Consider the following 21712-nt stretch of genomic DNA (forward strand, 5'->3'; position numbering starts at 1 on the left):
TTAAAAACTTACTCTACAAGCATAAACAGATCAGACTGTCACTCAGTTTTTCCTACTTACCACTCACTACCACCAATTACCCAATTGGCTGTGGTATTAAAAATCTGGTTTATGAAAAATATGAACTCAAGGAACAACAATCCTTAAGTCTAATTCTCCTGTTTCCACAATTTACACTTTCTTCACTCAAGGCTTTTGGTCATCTCTCAGTTTCCTTGAATAGGGTCTCCCCTGCTCATTTAGCATGCGTAAGAACGATCCTCCCAAATTCTCCTAATCACAGATTGTGCTTATGTTGGGGAGATCCTGCTGTAGCACGTTTATTTGATAAGGGTTTTATGATAGACTTGTAGAAGCAGAAGAAAGATTTACAAGAGAGTAGAAAATGTTTCACCAGTTAGAAACATATCCATTTTCTATTCTACAGTAGGGTAGCTACATTTATTTGCAATAATAGGGCTCAAGACAGGATAAATTCACTATAATGATAGGTATAATAATGGACACTGGAGTTTTGGTATTGTGGGCAGAGAGTTCAACATAATCACCCTCATGTACAGGCTTGTCTCTACCAAGCTATACCTTCTCGGCTGTATTTAGACCATGTATAAAATCTAGAGCCTCTGCAGTTACCAGAATTTCCCATGGTATAATTCCAGCTGATAAAGCAATGTTTCTATGTACAAATGGTGCTTGAATAAGCCATACCCAGTACAACTACAGCTTCAATGATGGCAATAAAATTTGAGAGGCATCACCACAAAACCTGAGAATATTGGGAAAACACAGGAAGTCAAGAGATTCAGCCTGCAGTCCAGACACAGAAACTTAATATGAATCTTGCCCCTACTACCTAGGTTTTCAGGGCCTTAGATTTTCCATCTGTACTACGAAGATATGTTTTTGATTATCTCCAAGACCTTTTCAAATAAAATCACACGTTCTATGCTTTAGGGCAGTGACTTTTAGACCCATTATTTATCATGCCACCAGTGGTATTTATCAGTGTAAGTGATATAACTATCCAGTTGAAAGTTTCCAAACTGAAAACCAACTCTATTGATTGGAAGATATGGCAAAGAGTAAACTAGAATATTTTTCATTAGATAATATATATTTTAGGCTTGATGATTTATTTCTTGTTTTAATACTTCCAGCATTAGTTTAAGCACCTACACATGTTCAGCATTTTAATATTTACAATCAGGATTTCAAGTGATGCTTCTTTTAGAGTGATGCATCTTAAATTTATTTCTCATTGAGTTACAAATCAAATCAGAGGTGAACATTGGAACAGTTTTTAGCTTGATAATTGTAGCTCATACCTCTCACTGACATCTGAGAATGAGACTAACAGGCTGCCTTACAAATAGGACTGCTTACTGATTTTGCAAAGGTTGGAACAGAAGAGGCTGTACTCTTTTCTGTAACTGTAACAAGCCCTACCTTCCTATATTGATTACTTACTCTTCAGTGTTACAGTAAATTGCTATTGTGGAAACATAATGATGCTGAACATTTGTAGCCCAGATGATAGGGTAATGTTTAAACACAGTGTGCCCTGTTCTTTGTAGATTTACTAATAACCTCTTTAATCATTTCTGTTCAAAATACCATGAATTCTGAAGCAGAAACCAGCCTAATGATACAACTAATATATGGAGCATAACATTTAATCATTTAGAAGTAAATCATGGCAATTATTTTTCCATCCTTTAGACAGGGGGCCAAATTTTTTTTCCTAATACTATTCCTAATAAACCTAAAATAAATTCATAGAAGCTTTCATTCTATTCCTGCTCTTTTGTTCTTAAACCAAAGTTGGCCAAGGTAATTGTTTCTATTTTATAACAGGAATTATATGTTTGAAGAATGTTTTCCTATCAAAAGAATATAAATATTTCAAAAATAAGCACATTTAAAGATCTATCAACCCACGTACGTTGCAATGAGGTGTCACCTGAAATAAGGTGAATATAGGGGATATAGGAAGATTATCATGAAAGATATTATATCTTGTAGTAACAAAATGTATTTTTTACAAAATGTTCCTCCTTCAGAAAGACACCAGTATCTCATCTATTATATGAATTGAGTTAGTTCAAATAAAAGTGATTATTGAGGATGAAAGCCATCCTATTATATTTTTCTTGTAGATATGAAATACAACTGAGAAAGACTTGAGTAAAATAAAGAATACTTAATAAAACAGAGCCTGTAAACATTGGAAGCAAATTTGAAAAATGAAAACATGGTATAAAGTATTTATAAAAGCGGAATTCTTAGCATAAGTATTCATTTCTATCTCTGTAAAAGAATATAAACTCTACCTCATTTTTTTTTTCTAGAAGGAGTAGTCATTAGAATTAGGGTTTTTTTTTCATTGTTTATGTTTATTTTCTATTGAATGAAACCATTTAGCACCAAAATATTGACTATTATTTCAGTATCATCATTCTCTTGAAAACTGAAAAAAGCAGGTTTAATTATATTCACCACCACCAACAGCAACAAAAAAACATTTTCGAATCAGATTTGTTGTCCTCAATCTTACATTCATTCTTTCAAGATATTAATATTTTGAAAATTCTCTAACAGAAATATTAAGGGATCTATAGGGACAAACAAAAAGAATTAATAGGAATATATTTAAGTTTGCCTGGAGAATTCAGACTAGACTTCCAAGTTGAGGTGTTACTTAAGCTGATCTTTACTGTGCTTCTTCATTATCAGTGGTTTGATTTTCTATATTAGGCTAAGTGTTTGATCTCTTCAAAGTCATACAGAGTAATTTTAAAATGATGGCTTTTGTGCAAAGACTTCATAAGTCAACAGAAAGAGTTGCATGTATATAATCTGTTTTAATGTTTCTTAATGTATCCTTGATACGTTTAAAATTAATTTTGTTTGAAATTTGAATAATAAAATTAAGTACAAATACTGAACATATGATATGCATAGAAGCATAGAAGTATTCTTAACAATATATGTGAATTATTTTTAAAATTCTATACATTGTGATATTTATCTAAAATTTTTCTTCTTAAATATTGGTTTACATGATACTCAGCAGTATTTCTAACATGGAAAATTATTCAACTTAGCTTCATAAGTCCTTTAACAGTATTTCCATTTTACACTGACAATGCGAGCACATTGACATTACCATCTTCTATTGATTTTTTAATTAATAAATTTTGTTTTTTGCGAGCAGTTTGAGGTTCACAGCATAATTGAACATACAGTTCAGAGTTCTCATAAACTCCTGTCCCCACGCATACAAAGCCTCCCCTACTACTGATTTTATCACTTTATAAAATATTCAATGGCTTAAATATTAATTTTTTAAAACTAGATTTTCCTCAATGACTTGAGAAATATATATGTAATTAGAATTCTAACACTAAACAATGCCTATATCCTATATATAAAAAAATTTTCAAAGCTGGGTGATTATTTATAGCCAAGGTGAATGTACTTAAAATTCATTTCAATAGCTTTACCTAGATAAAAAGCCAAAATACATAAACCATTAATTATTTTTCATTAAAGAATATTTGCATATGTATTCATAATTTAATGGTTTTGCCATTCTTTTTACTGTATATATCTTTTCATACTTACTTGCATACTTCTTGAGAAAGTCAAATGTGTATAATCTGTAGCATTTTTATATTGCTAAGAACCAAATATAAAATTCAATTCCCAGAGGCTTTTATGAGTTAAATGGTAAATAAATTTTTAATGTATGTATGTAATTAGAAATTGTATGTAATTAGAATTCTAACACTAAACAATGCCTATTAAAATTTAAACTAAAAACTATCCACAAAGCATTCACTTTCTATCAAATCTACACTCTGCTCGACCCCCTATATACAATGCCCCATATTAATTTTCGAATTAGGGATTTGTAATAATCTGCAAATTTTTAAAGTATAATTTGTCCCATTCTTGACAGTTAATCTTTATTTTGAACACTGTTTTAAGTGATATTCTTCCCATCAATTTTTTAAAAGACTCAGATATCATCCCTTATAAAATACTGAATTTAAGCTTACCATGCTTTATTGCGTATCACCTTCACATACCTGTTGTCATAGTGTTCACTACCTCAGTTCCCATTCACATCTCAACCCACTGCAATCTCATTCCACTTACCACTGAAGTAGTTCTCACTAAGGTCACTAATAAATGCCTGCTGAGCTCGCATGTGCGGGGCTGGGGCCCCGTTGCTTCCCCCTACGCCTCCAGGCCACCGGGGTCCGCATCAACCCTGTGGAGTTCAACCCCGACATCGTGGCTCGTATGATACCCAAAGTGGAGTGGGCGACTCCTGGAGGCTGCCGACACCTTGCATCTGGTCGAGGTGCCCAAAGGCTGGAGGTGGATGTGCTGGAGGGCACCCTGCAATGCCCAGAGTCGGGACGTCTGTTCCCCATCAGCTGTGGGATCCCCAACATGCTGCTGAGTGATGAGGAAACTGAGACTTAAAAGCGTGCCAGGCCCCGGTTTTTCATTGTGAGCGTGCGTATCTTTGTTTACGTGTATATCCTGTTTGCTATTTCTATCCTGTGTATCCCCAACCCTTGGGCCAGTGACACACCAAACACAGTGTTCTTGAGCTCGGTATTATTTTTTTTTTCTCATTAAAGTGTCAAAACCAAAAAAAAAAAAAAAAAAAATACGGGTGGCGCCGCCGCTGCCGACTCCTCTCCATCCTTCCCCCGGGACGAAGGGCTGCGCCCGCGGTCATACCCTTCCAGGAGGGTTAAGCCAAGTAACTGTAGGTGTCCTTTTCACCATCCACTCGCTCCAAATATTCTTTCTCGATCAGAATGTCAATGCATTTCTTAATTAGGGACCCGAGGCTTGAATCTTGAAGACAGCTGGGTCAGTACTTCTCCAAGTGACTGCTGGTGCTTTAGAACCTTCCTCATTTTCATAATTCTCACAATAGCCGCCTGCATTAGTAGTTTGCGGTCTTCCTCGATGTTTCTGTGTGTGGTTTCTTGTTCCTGCTTCTATTCCGTTTCCAATCTTTATTTGAATTTTAAGCAGATGCTCCACATTGAGCATACTTTTCATCTTCAAATTTTCTCTCTTTGGTTTTCATGTCAATGAAAACAACTCTTGTTGATAGGGATTTGTAGGGCTACAGTGTAATGTGTATGAATCCAGTGTGACAAAATATATATTTAATTGACCACATAATGTCTTACGTCAACATAGAAGTAGGGTGGACCATACCTACTGCTTAATTTTAAGAAGAAACCCTACATAAATGTTTGTTACATAAGCCTTGGCCAATGGTTACTCTGTATTTGCTAATGACTTTCCAATTTATTATCTTGATGCACAGAAAGAGCTAAACAATTAAGAGCGTCAGCAAGGCTTTTGTGTCTACATTTTAATGGTGTTGGCAGAGGGTTAACAAAATTGTTCCTCTTCTGCATGAGAATTTTATTTTCAGTTAAATTTCCTAGCTTTGTTTCCCTAGAAACGGGTAAGGACGTTATTTGTCAACTAAGTTACTAAGCAACACTGCTTAAGGTAAAACGACTGCTTAATTGAAGGCTGACTTAAACCAAGGGACAATAAATACTTGATAGGAAGCCCTATTGCAAGGTTTCTCTGAGTGTAGAGACTCATAATTGGGCATGTACCTTGTACAGTCCATGAAAGGTCTCTCTACGGAGTTGGTACAAAAGATCATGGCTCCTGTGGAATGTGAGGCTTTTAATCAAGGGTAGTTTCCACACCTGTAGATTCTGTATTTTATCTCCTTTCCACCTGAGCTGTTACCTGGGTGGAAGAGAGCTCACCAGGGCTGTATGGGTTTACAAGAACTGCTGCAAGACTCCTACTGAGAGGAACACCTACTGAGGAGGCCCTCCTGGCAAGCTGAGGTTCCTGCCCTAATCCTTTTGATTAGACTGGTACAACTGAAATATTGATTCAACTTCCAGATGCTCCGACATTTCCAGATTCTCAGCATCTATGTAATTTTCATTCAATATTTTTCTCTATGTGTATATTTGTATGCCAAATTTTCAAATTATGAAAAATCTTAACTATAGCAGGGCTAACATATTTAGACTCACATAGTATTAACAATAACTATTATGATATAGGGGATTTATTGAGATCTCTCGAATATGAAAACCTAATTTTTCATGCAGATTCTGAGTTGCAGCCTAGACAAAGTAGGAGAGGAGACAGATAGAAAAATATTGTATCTTTCATCATATTACATGGATTAACAGCCTATACCATGAGTTATATGTTTGACAGAAATGGAATCAAATTTTAATTTTCAAAACATAAATGTGGAAAATATACTTAATTACTTGAAGGTTTTATATAAAATACACATAATTTGCCATATGGGTATTTTCAAATGTGCTTTATTAAGTATATGATTCATTCAGTAGTCATTTTTTTTCTCCCTTATTTTAAATTATAATTTGGAAATATAACATATGCACAAAATCAAACATATTTAGACCATGTTTGATAACAATGTCAGAAGTAATCAAAATCTTAGGCAATAAAGTATTCACACTTGATATTATAAACTGAGCATAAATTTGTCTACTTTTCAACATGGAGACAATCCAATGCTGCTCTAATTATAAATTAAACTTATTTTCAAAAATTAAAAGTATTTAAAATGCAAATGCCCTTTATAGCAATTTCAACTTCAATATTTAAGATATATCTTATTAAACCTTCTCCCACAATTTTTTCATTTTTTTTCTCTTATTAGCCTTCAGTCATTGTTTTTTTTGTGTGTGTTAATACATGTTTAAGCTTGTGGACTGCATCTCTAAGAAATACCCATAAACATGGCTATGTTTAATTTTGAGTATTTAATTCACAGTGAATTAAGATAAATATTTGACAAGTGTCTGGGTTGCTTGAACAGTTATTTCTATTCTCTCAGTGAATGTTTACGTAATTATCCTTTTGATATTATCATAACTGTCTATGTTACCTGCCCACAAGTTCTGAGATATTTATTTACTTCATTAATTACTTTATGTAGAGAGAACATACTGGACTTCTGAAATGCAACCAAAGAAATACAAGTATAGTAGATTTCAGGTACAATATTTTAGAATAGCAGATTGTTTCTCACTGCCAGAACAAGGTAATTCATTCCATTGTAAAATGAGGATCAAAGGAACGTTATCAATCACACTAGCTGATAAACTTTTAATGCAGAGATTAAGAATTGGACTTAAATTCCTTAAAGTAATAAGCATAGATTTCATGATTTTTTCTTAAAAGCAAACTTTTCAATCTAATGTATGAAAACAAATGAGTGATACAATTGGCAGAAAATATTCCTGGACAAAGAAGTATGAAAATGAATGTCTTCCAATCTGTTTGAATGTGAGTTAAATGAATGTATTCAAGAGCAAATTAGGTCCCTAGTGATAATTACAGTGGGCTCTAATATGCTTAATATAGTATAACCTTGTTTGTATTTTGGCTTTACCATACTTTTAGTATCAGTTTAAACAATCTTCAAAGAAATGTACTTTCTCCTTGAGCTATGTATAGTAGTAATAATAATAGTAATAGGTCAAGATACATGAACAGAAAATTACTGAGAGTTTAACCAGACATTCAAAATAAAACTATTGTTGTTAATAGCTAAAAAAAAAACCAAAAACTGAGACTTAGATGATTATCAAAAGATGAATGCTACCGTAGTGTCTCATTTTCAAAATTTTTTTTAAAAGTATGAATTATGAGGCTAAGTATTCAAGTTACCAGAATTATGTCTTAAAGAACAACTTAGAAATGTAAGTGGAAATCACCAGGATCTATCACATATGTGTTATTATCCAATGTAGTGGTTAATTTTATGTGTCAACTTGACTGGGTATGCCTGTGAGGGTGTTTCAGGAAGAAATTAGCATTTGAATTATTAGACTAAGTAAAGAAGATCCACCCTCATCAATGTGGGCAGGCATCATCATATTGGTTGAGGGCCCAAACAGAACAAAAAGGTGGAGAAAGGGGAAATTCTCTCTCTCTCTCAAGCTGGGACACCATTTCCTCCACCCTCAGCTCTCCCCCCACATTCTCAGTTCTCAGGCCTTCAACCTTGGACTGGGAGTTCCAGCATCAACTCCCTCTTGTTTCTCAGGCCAACAGACTCAAGATGAATTACACTACCAGCTTTTCTGGGTCTCCAGCTTACAGATACCAGATTGTGAGACATCTCAGTCTCCATAAACCAGTTCCCTTCAAAAGTCTCTTCTCATTTATCTATATAACTATCATATTGGTTCTGTTTCTCTAGAATTACTTAACACATCCAACTACGTCACTTACCCAATGTTTTTCTAATCTAGTTTCTAAATTGAAAAGAAGAGACCACAGAGTACTTCTGTGTTTGTCTTTCAGCACATCTGAAGATTCCTCTTTCTATCCTGGAGAGCAAGATGACAAAGCTTAAACTGGTTGATAATACTGTAGACTAGTATGATGTTTAGTTAAACAAAGCATGCCAATTAATATTAAACTGAAAGGAGCCTTTCATTATGTGGTACAGGTTTCTTTCTATACTTGGTGATATAATTTTCTAAAATATTTTCTAAAATATTTAATATTATCATTTTTGTAATTATCCTTTTTTTATTGTTTTCAGAACAAAAGAGAAAATAGATGAATAGTTAAATCAATAGCTCTCAAAGTGTGGTCTTGTTAGTCTTTCGTGGCCCTAAGACTCTTCAGTGGGTCCAAAAGTTCAAAACTATATACATAATAATACAAGGACATTATCATTTTGCTCTCATTCACTCAGTAGTGTCAGTGAACATTTTCAGAGGCTGCAATAGTATGTGATGAAATGCAAATACTTTTGATAATCCAGATTTCTTATATTAAGCATTATATAAAGGAGATCTGAAAACTGTAAAGAGATACTACTATTATGAATTCTTTTATTTTCAAAAATACAACCATCTTTAGGAAAAGAAAAATGTTATCTATGTTTACAGGAAATAAGCTTATTGTTATATTTAAATCAATTAAAAATCAATATTTTAATTATTAGTTTTACTTTCTAATTTAGTAAATATTGCTAGAGATAACCTACATAAACACTTCAGGATCCTCAATAATATTTAATTATTCTGGTCCCTGAGAAACCAACAGCTTATGAAAAGAAAATGTTTGAGAACAAGTGACTTAAATCATTAGATTTATAATTTATAATTCAATAATATCAAAGTAAGAATAATGGCAAAATATCATTAACGCCTAAAGAGCAATAACAAAGTCTCGTACATGTAGAAGATCAGGGGAAGTGGTATCTATACCCATGCCAGGTACAACCATAAGACTACATGTTTAAACACATAATTCCTGTCAGGATCCAAGGCATCCAAGACTGGAATTAAAGTAAATAACAGTTTCCCTTAACTCCAAATGTATCTGAAATATTGTATATCATTAGGGTATCATTTCTGAATTATTTTGGGCCTCAAATTATTTGGGTAATGCTCTAGAGAATTTTTATTCGTCATCTATGATTGCATTAACAAAATACCACAAAATTAGCATCTTACAAAAACACACATTTATTATGTCACAGCTTCTATGGGTCAGGAATCTGGGCACAGCTTAGCTGCATCCTCTGCTTTAGTCTCTCACAAGCTGCAATGAGTTTGTCATCCAGGGCTGGACTCTAAACTGAAAGTTTGGTGTGGGAAAGGACCCACTTCTAAGTTTCTATAGTTGCTGACAGAATTCAGTTCCTAGCGACTGCTGGACTGTTGGCCTCAGTTTCTATCTGACCCTTGGCTGTGAACTGCCCTCAGTTCATTGTCACATGAGCCTCTCTAACTCAGCTGCTTGCTTCATCAAACTGCCGTAGTCAGAAAGCAATAGGGAGTCTCAGAAAGACACAAGTCACAATCTTCAGACTAGTGCTCTCCCAACTGAGCTATTTCGGCCACCCTACAAGTCACAATCTTATGTAACCCAATCACAGATATGATATCTCATCCATCTTGCCATATTTTATTGCTTACAAGCAAATCGCCAGGACAGCCGATCCAACTCACTGCAATAGGAGGAGATTACACAAGGGTGTGGATACCGAGAGAGATCGTTAAAGTCACTTTAAGTATACCTAGTAATACCTGACTAAATTCCCAAGCACAGAAAAAAGCAATGTCCAGTTATTATAAAAAACATGTTTTCACTCATGCATGCATTTTCTGATCATCGATTTTGTGATAAGCTCAATTTATGATGTGACTTAGGATGAAAAGAAAACCATGCAACTACCTTCTGTTCTAAATCAATATGAATTTCCTAGATAAAGGATAATAAGCAAATACTATCCTTTAGCAATTCTAATAACTTGCTATTGGTACACTGGGCAATGGTATATCAAGTTTACTAAGGTCATTGCTAACGTGACACTAGAATTAAATCCTGGTGGACTAGGGAGCATTAGTGAGGTAAAAAGCTATCTTTGAGAAATAAAGACTGTCATGTAATGGGACTAGCAGAAGCAGATTCACAGGATAAAATAACTTGAAACCTTCTGGAAATTGCATCAAGGGGACGGGTTTTAAAAGTTAGGAAGGAGTCAGATCATGAAGGCTGTGTCTGCTAATAAAAGTCATTCAATCTTTTCACCTGAAAGTTACTGAAAAATATAATTTCTAATTATGATAAGTTGTACTTTCACAATGTAATCCATCAATCAATTAATGATACTATTTAGTGATATCATGCTGGAATTAATGGTGTGAAATGATTCGGGGAATTCAGATTATTATCAGCAGGAAATTAAGAAGCCTTCTATAATTAGCCAGGTAAGAAATTTGGAAGATTTGAAGAAAGATACACTCTCGGAAAATAGAAACAGGATCACATAAGATAGGTATTCACAAAGTGGGCTCTGTTAATAGATAACTTTTTGAGAGGGTGATAGAACAGTGTAGACATTTCTCCTCCCTTAGGACTTGATAGTCTCCACTTCTAATAAGGTCCCAGGTGATCGTTATCATGCTGCTCCTCAAAACATATTTTAAGTAACACAAGACCAAACTACTAAAGGTTTTATGATTAGAAATGGCAGGAGCGATCAAGACAAACCATGTAGCATACACAACCGCATACCCACACACTCACATGGATCTAAAGAGAAGAATAAAAGTAGCTAAGGAGATACATGGACTAAACCACCATAACAAAAAGCGAGGCTGATAGTGACAAATGAAAGTACAGGTATTTGTATCTGGAGAGGCAGATTCTCAGAGTGGTCTTAGCAGTTGCAGAATGATTTTACGGTAAATTTGGTGACGTGCAATCTGTTTTACTACCTCCTTTGGTTCAAGAAAATTAACTTCTCATTAATCTCTACAACTGAAAAGGACCAGGTTAATGTTGGGAGGTATACTGGAAGGAAAGAAACAATGTATGTGGCAAATGGCAATTACACTTTTGATTAACACTGTTCTAGCTTGTTTCCTCATTTTCTGTAAAGAGGGATGCAAATAAAACTCCAAAAAGAATGGTAAAGATGGAATGAATATAAGGAAGGATTTCAACTTTATCCCTTGAGGAGAATGGAAAACAAAAGGTTGACTGAAAATAATTAAAAGTGTTACTAGAAAGAATTGACAAGTACTGTATATTTGAGCTGTGGATTCAACTTGTAGTAGCAACGGTGTACATAACTGTTTAACTTTTTATTTCCCCCCCCCCTTTTAGAGCAAATGCTTTTTCTTTTTTCTACCCCATATTCCTTCTTTTCTGGAGGAGAAGTATTTTCAGTGTGGTAATTGTGCTTTCTTCCTGCTCCAAATATATTTCCTATACAATCTGCTAACTTCTGATTTAACTCTCTGTTTATTGGGGCTGGTTGATTAGGTGTGGGATAGTTGATTGGGTGTGGGAGTCTTTTCCTGGAAACTTCTAAACTGAAGCTGAGATTGCCTATTATTCTCTGTTGGAATATCTAATATATAAAATTTGAAGCATTGAGTCCCATCAGTTGACAAATCGGTTGGAAATGAGAACGGAGCCAATATACAAAGAAAAGCAAGCATATGAGATTATATATATATGAATTAGAGATTGTTGTTCTAAATGATTCTGCCATTTTCTGGCTTTTCTAATCTCCAAGAGTTTTGATCATCAAATGTTCCACAAACACTGCAGGCACATAATCACCACTACCTCCTGAAGTCTATGCCAGGGCTGGTAAGAATTTTCTTTTGCAGTAAAAAAGGTATGACAAATTCAACCTCAAAATAACATTATTCACAGTAAAATACAAAATAATATATTTTCCATTTATTTCCTTTTCTGAATTTTGTCATAGGCACTACTCTATAGGGTTCAATAAAGTTCATTTTTATGTCAACCAAACTTGATTGATTTAGTTCAGCTTCATGGCTTTGCACTGAGGTATTGCTCACCCTCAAAGAATGCTAATCAAGTAATTCCATGACATCTATATAACCTTGCAGTAAAAGTACACCAATGTAAAGGTGGGTGAATTACAATCTATTTGATGCCTGATTTACCCCACAGCTGTATCCAGCAATGAAATATAGCAGCTAGGAACTAAAGGTTGGGTGGTTTTCAAACAAATTAGGAGTTATATGGTTAAGAGGGTAGATCCCTGGTGGAACACTAAGAATGAACTGGGTTATTTAAAAACTCTTGGTTTTGTCAGGATTTGGTTTACATTTGAATTTTCTTCTGACTAAAATAAGTTAGAAGTTGGACAGACACACATATTTGTATTTCTTTGCTAATCTACTTAGAATCACTGAGGAGTATTTCATCAAAGCTACTGCAGAAAAGTTTAATATTTAAAAATACTGACTGATAGAAAAATAGGATATGCTTAACATCAGGGCAGAGCCAATTTCTACCTGTGCCACTCCCACTTAACAGTACCACTTAGGGCCTGTTCAAATACCCCTGAGTGTATATTTGCTCTGAATGTTTACTGAAGGGAATTTAGGTTCATATTTTTGAAAGTGAATAATATTGCCGTAGTATTATAAAAAGAGAGACAAGCTTCCTTTATCTGTAGAACAAGTTTAGAAAATTCAACAGTGGTATAATTTTCTGACATGTTTCTACAGTGATATGAAAAAGGCACCATTATGATATCCAACCAGTAGTTTTAGACATCTTGTTTTACTTATGAACCTTAAGTAGCAATTTACACCTTGAGGAAATTGACAACTGTCTGATTAATGTTCATGCTAATCATAAACACTTTTTTACAATAGAGATATTAAACATTAATCAATTTAAAATCTGGTATTTCCAATTCTTATGCATCAAAGTACTGATTTGGAATATCTCTTAAAATGTAATATGGAATTAAACAATTCAAACTTATATAGAAGAATGAGGTCATACAGTTTTACTATGCAAAGAAAAAGGGAATTTAATAGTAATTAATCTAAAAATAGTTTTTTCTCAAAGGTATCAATTTAGAATCAGTATTTATACTGTTTCCATAAAGTTCATCATTATATACATGGAGTAACTAAGAATTTATTGATAATTTTGATGAAGCATATTCAATTCATAAAACAAAGGCAAATTTAAACATAAATTACATGATTTAAAAATTGAGGAAAGTTCAACTTTTAATATCTTTGCAGTTCTACCAGGTATCTGAAAACTTAATATTGCGTATATAGAATATATGGGTAGTAATATAGCCTATGGTTCATTCTTCAACAAGAAAATGATTAGATATGAAAAAGGAGATAGTATATTTGATATTAGTATAAGAAAACCTGGTAAATCATTTTGAGATAAAGAAATAAAGGATATTTTGAATTTTAATTGCACTGTAACTTACAACAGTCTGATATTAGACATGTCACTTAGGCTGCCATCTCTTCTCTCTTTCTTGGGTCACATCACGCTCTTTCTTTTATGGAAAGCCACCTAAAATTATCTCCTTTTTCCTTTCCCTATTAACTGAACAAGAGATGAAACATTTCTTTAAAAAAAAAAAGGGGTTCACAAATGCTTTAATTAACTTAATAAAACTAATTTCCCTCCCTCAGACATCACTGGAGTTATGGTTATACACAATTAGTGACTGTATTTCATGATTATTCAAATTAGTTTAATGATCCAAAGGTAACTTTTTGCCAGTAGGTTATCCTTGCCCTTATTTGGAACAGTTCTGAATTGTGAGATGCATTTCCATTCAAATTTCAGATTTCACAATCTCTATTCGCCAATTTGGTTGTGTAAATAGGTGTTTTACTAATAATGCTCCTGATGCAAGATTATGTGCAACTACTTTGTAACTAAAATATAATCTGCATGAATTAAAACACTCTGACACTGTATAGAACAGTGAACTCTGCTCAATATTATGTAACAAACTAAATGGGAAAAGAATTTGAGAAAGAACAGATACATGTATAACTGAATCACTTTTCTGTACACCTGAAACTAACACAACATTGTTAATCAACTATACTCCAATATAAAATAAAAATAAAAATAAAATAAAATAAAAGTAAAACAAAAATACTCTGACAAAATTATTCTTTTTACCTAATAGCTAAAGAACAGATCCTTGGCAATATTAATTTGTGTAAACATTTCAGAATCAACCTGCTCATGTGAAACTTTGGTTAAGTCAATCAAAAATCCACACTGACAATTTGTGTTATTTAACTGTTTAAATAAAATGAAAGAATGGATACTCATAAGGAACAATTTTATATCCAGCTAAGTTATGTAGGATTATCTCAAAAATCCCACCATAAACAAATTGTGATTTATCCATATGAGAGGATATCCCTCAGAAATTAAAAATGATTAAAATATTGATACATACAATATGATGAATCTCAAAATATTTATGCTGAGTGATAGAATCTATGAAAAAAGAGTACAGATTGTATGAAAATTCAAACTGAAAGATAGTGGCAGAAATCATAGCAGTGATTACCTGAATTACAAGGGGACTTGAGAATTTTTGTAGGTGATTGACCAAGACCGCTATGTTGACATTTTGATTCTAGTGATGGTTCTACAGGTGTATGGATATCTAAAAATATGTCAAATTTTAAATATGTGCAGTATATTGTATTCAACTATACATCAATAAAACTAAAAATAATTTATGAAAAAGGGAATGCTATTTAAGAGCAAGCAAAATTTCAGGAAAGCAGGAAAATAGTAACAATTCCTTGGGTAGGAAATAAAATTTATAGGGATTTGTGGGGATTTGTGTGAATGTTCTATTATACAAATAAATTGAGAGATCTCAAGTTATTTCCTTCTACACCCACCCTGGAAAATGTGGCAGTTATTTTGTAGTAACCATCAAAATCTATTTCAAATTAATTTTGACCAACTTGCTTTAAAATCTGTATTTTTAATAGTATAGCTTCATATATTAATTTTTGCACAGTTGCTGTAACATCCAGTGCATATAAACCCAATCAAAGTGTTATTTCTTTAAAAGCCGTATGCATTTTAATTTAAAGAACAGACCATTTATTAACGATTTAAAATTATTTTTAAAATTTTTTCCCAAGTATTTAACACTCAGTTTTTTCCTGTCCAGTAATTTGGTTTGAAAATTGGGCAGAGTGTATACTAGTATGTAGCAGCTCTGGATTCTATTTTGTTCCTCTGATGGTTCTTTTTGTTTGTTTAAATTTACTTTAGGAGGTAATTAACTTGACTGCAGTCAGACTGTAAAGTCTTCCTACAGCATGGTGAGCAACCATTGGTTCTGATTTCTATGCTCAGTTTGTCTGTCTCTGTTTATCTGTCTTTAACTTTTGTCACTCTGTCTAGCTCCCTAAAGATTTCCTATGCTTTTATAGTGTTTACCCTTAGCCTGTGATTATATGTGGTGCCTTGAACCATTAAGGCTACAGGCCACTGCCCTTCCAACTGAGAATGAGCAAGGAGCATATTCAAGGCTGTGTCATGTTCACAATTACCCTCAGGCCTTCTATTTTTCACTGGGCTCTGGGCTTTCTCATGAACATGCGGAGTCTATCAGTAGTCAGAGATTATTTCAACCTCTCTATGGCTCTCACAATTCCAAAATCTACTCTTTGAATATTCAGCTGATCTGCAACATCTGAACCTGGCGGGGGAGGGGATGGGGAAAGGTGACAAATATGCCATATCTATCAGAAGCAGTAGCAGTTTTTCATGAGTAAATAATTCTCTACTGTTATCCAGTGTACTAAAATAATTGTTTTAAATAATGCACTCCAGTTTTATCTGTTTTCTACTTAGACAAATTACCTAATTCCATGTCTCTATAACCAGAAACAGAGCTCCATGAAGCTTTATTTTCATGTATTATAAATATTCCTTTAATTTACTATCAGTGTTTAAGTATTGTGCAAAATTGTCAAAATTATACTTGTTCTTTTTAAAAAAATTGATCTACCCAACTATCTCTAACATATTTTATTATAATTTTTAAGTTAATCCACATCTGACCCCTTAAGGAAGAAGTACAATACCCTTTGGAAGGATTAATACACAAAGCATCACAAATATTTAGGCTTTCTAGTGGTTGCATGGCTAGAGGGTGATGAGACACTGGATTTCATCTAAGATCCTCTGTTGAACATCCTTCAAAGGGTTTCCTTGCTACCATTAAGCCATGATAGTATAGAACAGACAGTGACAAAGGTTTAAATGTCTCCAAAATGATTATTTTGAGTCTTAGCTTGGCAGGCCAAGTTCTATAAAACAAAACACTTCCACACATAGAAAAAACTTCAAGGGTTTTTATACAAGATGACAGTGTTTATATTTTTAACAGAATTAATGACTGTGTTGTGAATGAATATATCCTAAAAAGATAAAATGGGAAAAGATGACATATCTAAGGAAAGTGAATCTATTTTGGTAGGGACAGTGACTTTGTACTTGAGAAATAAGTATTTAGTCCAAAGCCAGAGGAAAACTGTATGTTAACTGTACATGTGATTTTACTTTTACACTTAAGATAGATTTCAAAAACAGTTACTAAAAATATATTATTCAATGATTATGTTTTCATTAGTAGTTTCACTTGTACCTAGTAATTTTCTTATTTTATTTGGATTTACTTCTTAGGAAAATAGCTACAGATACCTACTCCCATCCCAGACTAAGTCATTTCAGTATACACGGTATCTCAAAATGGGCTTAACAAAATGCAAGTTAGTACTAACAGCACCCATAATCCTTTGCAGAGACATTTCTTAATATTTTATTGTAATATTTTTTAAAAGTATTCATGTCTAATGTTAATAATTTAGAAGAGACAGACAGATATCTAGACCCTGTCTCAAATCATTCTCCAAATCCAACTAACCATTGGCAGATGTTCTATTCACATTTTTAAAGATGTGTTACAATTACTTTTTTTAAAGTGTTTAACTTCTTATAACATTGTATTATAATTTAGATAATTATAAATCAATCTGTCTTCTGACTCTTCCCCTCACCTTTTCTCTCATTCTTTCCATCTATCTGTCCAGTCATCTAATGATCTCTTTCTAACAGTGGAATTTTTTTTTCATACCAAGTCCATGTAAAAATAAATAATATCCCAGCTTTTAGCACAGTCACAATAATAGAACTATTTCCATAATAGAGGGATACTAACTAAAATCGGTCCGTTAGGCCCTTGAGAGAAAAGGGTAACAAGTGCTGATTTCCTTATTGTTTGACAATGAAAAAAAAAAGATTAAATCTGTCAAACAAACTATCATCTTCACTTTACTAGCAGCCTTTGTGGTATTGATTTTGACAAAAGGCCTTTCAAACAGAACAATTATGTTTAGTTGCCCAATTATCCTTTGGAATTCAGGTGTTTTCCCATTACAGAAGTTCAGAGAAGTTCTTTTAGTTGGCACGTGAAATTATTTCCAAGTGAACATCAAATCCTAGACTTAGGAGGAAGTTCAGATGCATTGACTTGGCCTCATATTCTCCAAATCTAAAACATTGCTGGCAGATATTCTGTTCAGGTTATTAATTCTTTAAAATTGACAGTCCATGGACTTTCTAATATCCTCTTGTACTGAATAATCATGACAATCACAAGTTCCTATCAATATTCATTTCCTGTTTAAAATGCAATTCCTTTGGTCTTTTTATATGGCATATGGACTCTAGGATTCTAATAGTTTCTTTAAAAATGAGAAATCACACTTTATTTTTCTTTTAAACTGATTTATACTCTACCTTTTTTTATACACATACATGTGTTACAGAAATATTTATTTTTTATAGAAATATCACATAAAATCAAGATACAATTTCTCCCCGTTTGTTTACCATTTCACACAGTTTAGTTGGTCCCTAATTTTAAAATACATGGCAAGACAGTATTGAGAAAATTCTGTCACTATCATTTTAAAAATATTTTTAGGAGAAATTATTATCAAGAACAGTGAAGAAATGGAAACTGATAAAGAGTTGGAAGAAAAAAATGTAAAAATAATCAAAAACACCTATTAGGAAAAAAAATGCCTATTTTTTCAAAGTTTTGGTTAGTGTTACATGAAAAAATTAACAATTTTATTCTACCTTTTCCCTATCATAATTTATTACTAGGCAGGAAATTCTGTCAAAAACAAATTACGAAATTGCTGAGATATCACAGCACAAACAATGGATAACTCAAGCCTTTTCTCCATTAGAATTTCTAAAGTAGGAAAAATAAATCTATCATCTAAACGGTGTATTACAAAGAAATCATGCAAATTCAGAGTGAATTTTTTATTTCTGTAATTCTGGGATGCTTTGCTTCATATTCTCTAGATTGCCATACATAAACAGATTTGTTTTTAATTTTTTTTTTTTTAGTTTTAAGTGTTTTATTCTGTAATTTGACTGAAATCAATAGTGTCAGGGAATAGGGGAGGGAGAAACAAGCAACACTAAGAAGGTGATAAGGAGGTAATTTAACCTATCATTTCTTGCTGAAATACCAATAAAGAAGGAATTATCAAAAATTACATCTTTACCTCCTACAATTCCACACTCAAGTGAAATTTTTCCCCAAGTGGTGAGTTTTTAATTTGAATTTGAGTATGTTATTTTTTTAAATTAAAAATGGCGACATCCAATTTGTGGACAGTTAGAGAGTGAACAATTAATTAACAAAGAGTCCAAGCATTGTTTGTAATTTTAATTTAAATTTCAATAAAATTATACTTCCAAACTCTTAGATATTATACTTCCAATATCTGCTGATATATTCTATTCCATTGTTTTGCACATTAAGTAAAACAGAGAGAATAAAAATGAAGACAAATCTGTTTTCACCTGCAACATCCAAATACTAACAGAAGTTTATTCACAGTGAAGAATAAAATGTCTCTTAAAAAGAAAAAAGATGTGGACTACACATTTCACAATGAATTTATTTTAAATGGAAACTTTGTAGAACACATTTGGCTACCTTTATTTGCCTTTCATTGTTTTTGGAAAGGGAGTAAGTATACTCTATTTAACAACTCAGTGGACTCTTATTAGAGAGATTTCTAAAAATTATATCCAATTAAGTCTAACATTATTTGTTTCCTATGAAAAACTGAATTATCGCATTCACTAAAGTGAAACATTGTTTCTTTCCTTTTGCTTACAACAGGTTCTAGGATTTCCATGACCAAAGCATAACTAATTTCATAAATTCACAACCAATCAAGGAGTCAATTCATGTCAGGACTGGCTGAGTATTAAAGAAGATAGATTAATTCTATCTTTGAAGAGATTTTCAAAGTATTCTAGCATATAAGCACTATCCTAAGAGAGACAAGGAAAACACAACTTGGCCTCCCACCAAAGAAGAATATTTCTTCTTAATGATTAATGGATATTCTAATTTTTATTGATATTTCATATGTTGTACATCATGGGAAATATTAATAGTGTTACGAATGGGAGAGAGTGATAGGAGAAAATGAAAGCTGGCTCTCTCCATTGGTGCTATGTCTAAGATAATGACAATGAAATATAGAGATAAGAGCAGAGATAGAAACTAGAAGGGCCCTTAATGTATTTTTCTATAATTTTATGTTTTTTACTCTAATCTTAATTTTATTTTTTTTTAATTTTGGAAAATAATTTCAGCAATATTTAGTTAACTACCTGAAAAATTTACTGATGTAAATGGTGAAATGCTAAGGTTGGTTTTTTTGTTTGTTTTTAACGGTATTTAAAAAGCATACATGAGATTTCAAGAAAGTATGGGAAATTCTCAGTTGCCAAAAATGAGGTGTTTATATGAATCCAAAGTGGGTGCTGAAGCCAGGGGCTACCATAGGACAACTACCAGTCATAGTGTCACAATGAAAAACAGTTTTCATGGTTGTGCTGAAAACAAGATATGGGGCATAAGCCCAACTTATAAAAAGCAGTAGGTCCATGCAAACAAAACTCTCAGTGAAAGTCTACCAGGAAAAACAAAATCAAAAAAGGAAAGAAAAGTGACATATTCAAAGTGATAGAAAGGTGACACTTGCCACCAGGTTATGGGTGAATGAGAAAGTTTTCTCTGAGAATCCTTAAATGGGGTGGAGACTCATATGAGTTTACGGTTAAAGTTCACACTATAAGCAAATGCAAAGGACACCAATATGATACATTTATTTAAAGTGTTCCAGATGATCCACAATCTTATTCAAAAAGTAAACAAAAATTTTCTGGGATAGTAAGTCCTCAAACAGATTTGTTAGAATTTTTCCAGATGAAGTTCAAATAAGCATGTTTGCAAACAGACAAAAAAGTCATACCATGAAACAGGCTGACATTCAAGAGTAATTCAACAAATATTATTTGAGCACTAATTATATTCTAGATACTGTTCCAAATTCTAGGCATCTTATAGTAAACAACAAAGGAAAAATAACCCTTGCATTATGGGACCTATGTTCTGGTTAAGGAGAGACAGAGGAAATTCAATATATAACTGCATGATATGGATATGGTTAAGGTAGTATCTTCTATAGGAAGCTATGAGTGAGTTACATGGAGAGTGTAGAGCTTGGAGATATCATAATGATTAAGAAGCAATAGAAACCAACCAACCAAAATAACCAACAGTTCTCCAATGTCTTTTGCTACCAGTGACATCAAACAGAAGAATTAACCAGCAAATTAAACAGATGAAGCCAAAAAAGAAAGAATAAAATTGAGATGTGAAATTACCTAGATTATGTCATATACTGCAAATATGATAGAGAAAGTAAGGGGTAAGGAACACTAAATCAAAAAAGATTTTTTAAAGTATGCTTTAAAATAATCCAGTCAAGTAGAAAATGAGAGAACAACCCATTAGAGAGCCAACATTTTACCTATACAGTATTGTAGAATTTCCTAGGACTGAAAAAACCCATGATTCAGAAAGCACAGTACCCCCCAATCAGCACTAATAAAAATACTTTTATTAGTAACTAAAGTAACTAAGATAAAACTAGAGAATAACATATGGAGCATAATAGTATGGATTATCTACAAGAAAGATAGTGAAACTGAGAGCAGATTTCTCAACAATAGAGAAGGAAAAGTTGTTAAGAAAATATCTTCAAGATGCAGAGAGAAAATGTTCATCTAATCGGACTGTGAGCTTACTATAAGACATATGCACAATTGCAAAGATCTCCGTAGACTCCATTTTATTTGACAGAAAATAGTTGAATTGAAGGAA

General features: G+C 32.9%; 1 pseudogene; it reads left to right on the forward strand.

Annotated features, from left to right (window-relative positions):
• The first annotated feature begins 244 nt into the window (after positions 1-244).
• Positions 245-4502, forward strand: LOC118894061 (annotated as a pseudogene).
• Positions 4503-21712: the final 17210 nt, after the last annotated feature.

This window comes from Balaenoptera musculus, chromosome 4 (genome assembly GCF_009873245.2).
Source record: "Balaenoptera musculus isolate JJ_BM4_2016_0621 chromosome 4, mBalMus1.pri.v3, whole genome shotgun sequence".
Classification (NCBI taxonomy): Eukaryota; Metazoa; Chordata; class Mammalia; order Artiodactyla; family Balaenopteridae; genus Balaenoptera; species Balaenoptera musculus.